Source organism: Carcharodon carcharias, unplaced genomic scaffold (assembly GCF_017639515.1).
Source record: "Carcharodon carcharias isolate sCarCar2 unplaced genomic scaffold, sCarCar2.pri U03, whole genome shotgun sequence".
Lineage (NCBI taxonomy): Eukaryota > Metazoa > Chordata > Chondrichthyes > Lamniformes > Lamnidae > Carcharodon > Carcharodon carcharias.
In genome coordinates this window covers 641,690-647,689 of record NW_024470890.1, presented here as the reverse complement: position 1 = coordinate 647,689, position 6,000 = coordinate 641,690, and positions in this window count along the sequence as shown.

Below are 6,000 nucleotides of genomic sequence, written 5' to 3'. Positions count from 1 at the left end.
GCTAGGCGAGAGCTGGACAGTGGGATTAATTTGGGGATTGATACAGGTCAATAGGGTGAGAGCGGGATAGAGGGAATAGTTTGGGGATTCATACAGGTCTATGGGAAGAGAGCGGGACAGTGGGATTAGTGTGGAGATTGTTACTGGGCTATGGAGAGAGCTGGACAGTGGGATTAGTTTGGGGATTGATACAGGGCTATGGGGAGAGTGCAGGATAGTGGGAGTAGTTTGGGGATTGATACAGGACTATGGGGAGAGAGTGAGGCAGTGGGATTAGTGTGGGATTAATACAGGGCTATGGAGAGAGAGCGGGACAGTGGGATTAATTTGGGGATTGATACAGGACTGTGGGGAGAGAGTGAGGCAGTGGGAATGGTGTGGGATTGATACAGGGCTATGGAGAGCGAGCGGGACAGTGGGATTAGTTTGGGGATTGATACAGGGCTATGGGGAGAGAATGGGGCAGTGGGACTAGTGTGGGATTGATACAGGGCTATGTGGAGAGATTGGGGCAGTGGGATTAGTGTGGGATTGATACAGGGCTATAGGGATAGAGTGGGGCAGTAGAATTAGTTTGGGGATTGATACAGGGCTGTGGGGAGAGAGTGGGGCAGTGGGATTAGTTTTGGATTGATACAGGGCTATGGGGAGAGAGTGGAGCAGTGGGATTTGTTTTGTGGTTGATACAGCGCTATCGGGCAGTGAGATTAGTTTGGGATTGAAACAGGGCTGTGGGGCAGTGGGATTAGTGTGGAATTGATAAAGGGCTATGGGGAGAGAGTGGGGCAGTGGGATTACACTGGGATTGATACAGGGCTATGGGGCGAGAGTGTGGCAGTGGGATTAGTGTGGGATTGATACAGGGCTATGGGGAGATAGTGTGGCAGTGGGATTAGTGTGGGATTGATACAGGGCTATGGGGAGAGAGTGGGACAGTGGGATTAGTTTGAGATTGATACAGGGCTATGGGGAGAGAGCGGGGCAGTGGGATTAGTTTGGGGATTGATACAGGGCTGTGGGGCAGAACCGGGCAGTGGGATTAGTTTGGGATTGATACACGGCTATGGGGAGAGTGTGGGGCTGTGTGATTAGTTTGTGATTGATACAGGGCTATGGGGAGAGAGTGGAGCAGTAGGATTAGTTTGGGGATTGATACAGGGCTATGGGGAGAGAGTGGGGCAGTGGGATTAGTTTGGGATTGATACAGGGCTATGGGGAGAGAGTGGAGCAGTGGGATTAGTTTGGGGATTGATACAGGGCAATGGGGAGAGAATGAGGCAGTGGGATTAGTGTGGGATTGATACAGTGCTATGCAGTGAGAGCGGGACAGTGGGATTAGTTTGGGGATTGATACAGGGCTATGGGGAGAGAGTAGGGCAGTGGGATTAGTGTGGGATTGATGCAGGTCTAAGGGGAGAGAGTGGGGCAGTGGGATTAGTTTGGGGATTCATACAAGGCTATGGGGAGAGAGTGGGGCAGTGAGATTAGTTTGCGATTGATACAGGGCTATGGGGAGAGAGTAGGGCAATGGGATTAGTTTTGTGGTTGATACAGCGCTATCGGGCAGTGAGATTAGTTTGGGATTGAAACAGGGCTGTGGGGCAGTGGGATTAGTGTGGAATTGATAAAGGGCTATGGGGAGAGAGTGGGGCGGTGGGATTAGACTGGGATTGATACAGGGCTATGGGGCGAGAGTGAGGCAGTGGGATTAGTGTGGGATTGATACAGGGCTATGGGGAGATAGTGGGGCAGTGGGATTAGTGTGGGATTGGTACAGGGCTATGGGGAGAGAGTGGGACAGTGGGATTAGTTTGAGATAGATACAGGGCTATGGGGAGAGACTGGGACAGTGGGATTAGTTTGAGATTGATACAGGGCTATGGGGAGAGAGCGGGGCAGTGGGATTAGTTTGGAGATTGATACAGGGCTGTGGGACAGAACCGGGCAGTGGGATTAGTTTGGGATTGATACACGGCTATGGGGAGAGTGTGGGGCTGTGGGAATCGTTTGTGATTGATACAGGGCTATGGGGAGAGAGTGGAGCAGTGGGATTAGTTTGGGGATTGATACAGGGCTATGGGGAGAGAGCGGGGCAGTGGGATTAGTTGGGGATTGATACAGGGCTATGGGGAGAGAGAGGGGCAGTGGGATTAGTGGGGGATTGATACAGGGCAATGGGGAGAGAGTAGGGCAGTGGGATTAGTTTGGGGTTTGATACAGGGCTATGGGGAGAGTGTGGGGCAGTGGGATTAGAGTGGGATTGATAAAGGGCTATGGGGAGAGAGTGGAGCACTGGGATTAGTTTGGTGATTGATGCAGGGCTATGGGCAGAGATTTGGGCAGTGGGATTAATTTGGGATTGTTACTGGGCTAGGCGAGAGCTGGACAGTGGGATTAATTTGGGGACTGATACAGGGCAATGGGGTGAGAGTGGGGAAGTGGGATTAAATTGGGTTGATACAGGGCTATGGGGATAGATAGGGGCAATGGGATTAGTGTGGGATTGATACAGGGCTATGGGGAGAGAGTGGGGCAGTGGGATTAGTGTGGGATTGATACAGGGCTATGGGGAGAGAGTGAGGCAGTGGGATTAGTGTGGGATTGATACAGGGCTATGGGGATAGAGTGGGGCAGTAGGATTAGTTTGGGGATTGATACAGGGCTCTGGGGAGAGAGTGGGGCAGTGAGATTAGTTTGTGATTGGTACAGGGCTATGGGGAGAGAGTGGGGCAGTGGGATTAGTATGGGATTGATACAGGATTATGCGGACAGAGTGAGGCAATGGGATTAGTTTAGTATTGATACAGGGCTATGGGGAGAGAACGGGACAGTGGGATGAGTTTGGGATTGATACACGGCTATTGGGAGAGAGTGGGGCAGTGAGAATAGTTTGGGATTGATACAGGGCTATGGGGAGAGAGTGGGGAAGTGGTATTAGTTTGGTATTGATACAGGGCTATGGGGAGAGAATGGGGCAGTGGGATTAGTGTGTGATTGATACAGGGCTATTGGGATAGAGTGTGGCAGTGAGATTAGTTTGGTATTGATACAGGGCTATGGGGAGAGAGAGGGGCAGTGGGATTAATGGGGGATTGATACAGGGCAATGGGGAGAGAGTGGGGCAGTGGGATTAGTTTGGGGATTGATACAGGGCTATGGAGAGAGAGTGGAGCACTGGGATTAGTTTGGTGATTGATACAGGGCTATGGGGAGAGAGTGGGGCAGTGGGATTAGTTTGGGATTGAGACTGGGCTAGGCGAGAGCTGGACAGTGGGATTAATTTGGGGATTGATACAGGGATATGGGGAGAGAGCGGGATAGAGGGAATAGTTTGGGGATTGATACAGGTCTATGGGAAGAGAGCGGGACAGTGGGATTAGTTTGGAGATTGTTACTCGGCTATGGAGAGAGCTGGACAGTGGGATTAGTTTGGGGATTGATACAGGGCTATGGGGAGAGAGTAGGGCAGCGGGCTTAGTTTGGGGATTGATACAAGGCTATGGGGAGAGAGTGGGGCAATGAGATTAGTTTGGGATTGATACAGGGCTATAGGGAGAGAGTGGGGCAGTTGGATTAAATTGGGATTGATACAGGGCTATGGGGTTAGAGTGAGGCAATGGGATTAGTGTGGGATTGAAACAGGGCTATGGGGAGAGAGTGGAGCAGTGGGATTAGTTTGGGGATTGATACAGGGCTATGGGGAGAGAGCGGGGCAGTGGGATTAGTTGGGGATTGATACAGGGCTATGGGGAGACAGCAGGGTAGCGGACTTAGATTGGGATTGATACAGGGCTATGTGGAGAGAGTGGGGCAGTGAGATTAGTTTGGGATTGGTACAGGGCTATGGGGAGAGAGTGGGGCAGTGGAATTAGTGTGGCATTGATACAGGGCTAAGGGGAGAGAACGGGACAGTGGGATTAGTTTGGGAATGATACAGGGCAATGGGGAGAGAATGAGGCAGTGGGATTAGTGTGGGATTGAAACAGTGCTATGCAGAGAGAGCGGGACAGTGGGATTAGTTTGGGGATTGATACAGGGCTATGGGGAGGGAGTAGGGCAGTGGGATTAGTGTGGAATTGATACAGGTCTAAGGGGAGAGAGTGGGGCAGTGGGATTAGTTTGAGGATTGATACAAGGCTATGGGGAGAGAGTAGGGCAGTGGGATTAGGTTGGGGATTGATACAGCGCTATCGGGCAGTGAGATTATTTTGGGATTGATACAGGGCTATGGGGAGAGAGCGGGGCAGTGGGATTAGTTGGGGATTGATACAGGGCTATGGGGAGAGAGAGGGGCAGTGGGATTAGTGGGGGATTGATACAGGGCAATGGGGAGAGAGTAGGGCAGTGGGATTAGTTTGGGGTTTGATACAGGGCTATGGGGAGAGTGTGGGGCAGTGGGATTAGTTTCGGATTGATACAGGGCTATGGGGAGAGAGCGGGGCAGTGGGATTAGAGTGGGATTGATAAAGGGCTATGGGGAGAGAGTGGAGCACTGGGATTAGTTTGGTGATTGATGCAGGGCTATGGGCAGAGATTTGGGCAGTGGGATTAATTTGGGATTGTTACTGGGCTAGGCGAGAGCTGGACAGTGGGATTAATTTGGGGACTGATACAGGGCAATGGGGTGAGAGTGGGGAAGTGGGATTAAATTGGGTTGATACAGGGCTATGGGGATAGATAGGGGCAATGGGATTAGTGTGGGATTGATACAGGGCTATGGGGAGAGAGTGGGGCACTGGGATTAGTGTGGGATTGATACAGGGCTATGGGGAGAGAGTGAGGCAGTGGGACTAGTGTGGGATTGATACAGGGCTATGGGGATAGAGTGGGGCAGTAGGATTAGTTTGGGGGTTGATACAGGGCTGTGGGGAGAGAGTGGGGCAGTGAGATTAGTTTGGTATTGGTACAGGGCTATGGGGAGAGAGTGGGGCAGTGGGATTAGTATGGGATTGATACAGGATTATGCGGACAGAGTGAGGCAATGGGATTAGTTTAGTATTGATACAGGGCTATGGGGAGAGAACGGGACAGTGGGATGAGTTTGGGATTGATACAGGGCTATGGGGAGAGAGTGGGGCAGTGAGAATAGTTTGGGATTGATACAGGGCTATGGGGAGAGAGTGGGGAAGTGGTATTAGTTTGGTATTGATACAGGGCTATGGGGAGAGAATGGGGCAGTGGGATTAGTGTGTGATTGATACAGGGCTATTGGGATAGAGTGTGGCAGTGAGATTAGTTTGGTATTGATACAGGGCTATGGGGAGAGAGAGGGGCAGTGGGATTAATGGGGGATTGATACAGGGCAATGGGGAGAGAGTGGGGCAGTGGGATTAGTTTGGGGATTGATACAGGGCTATGGGGAGAGAGTGGAGCACTGGGATTAGTTTGGTGATTGATACAGGGCTATGGGGAGAGAGTGGGGCAGTGGGATTAGTTTGGGATTGAGACTGGGCTAGGCGAGAGCTGGACAGTGGGATTAATTTGGGGATTGATACAGGGATATGGGGAGAGAGCGGGATAGAGGGAATAGTTTGGGGATTGATACAGGTCTATGGGAAGAGAGCGGGACAGTGGGATTAGTTTGGAGATTGTTACTGGGCTATGGAGAGAGCTGGACAGTGGGATTAGTTTGGGGATTGATACAGGGCTATGGGGAGAGAGTAGGGCAGTGGGCTTAGTTTGGGGATTGATACAAGGCTATGGGGAGAGAGTGGGGCAATGAGATTAGTTTGGGATTGATACAGGGATATGGGGAGAGAGTGGGGCAGTTGGATTAAATTGGGATTGATACAGGGCTATGGGGATAGAGTGGGTCAATGGGATTAGTGTGGGATTGATACAGGGCTATGGGGAGAGAGTGGGGCAGTGGGATTAGTTTGGGGATTGATACAGGGCTATGGGGAGAGAGCGGGGCAGTGGGATTAGTTGGGGATTGATACAGGGCTATGGGGAGACAGCAGGGTAGCGGACTTAGATTGGATTGATACAGGGCTATAGGGA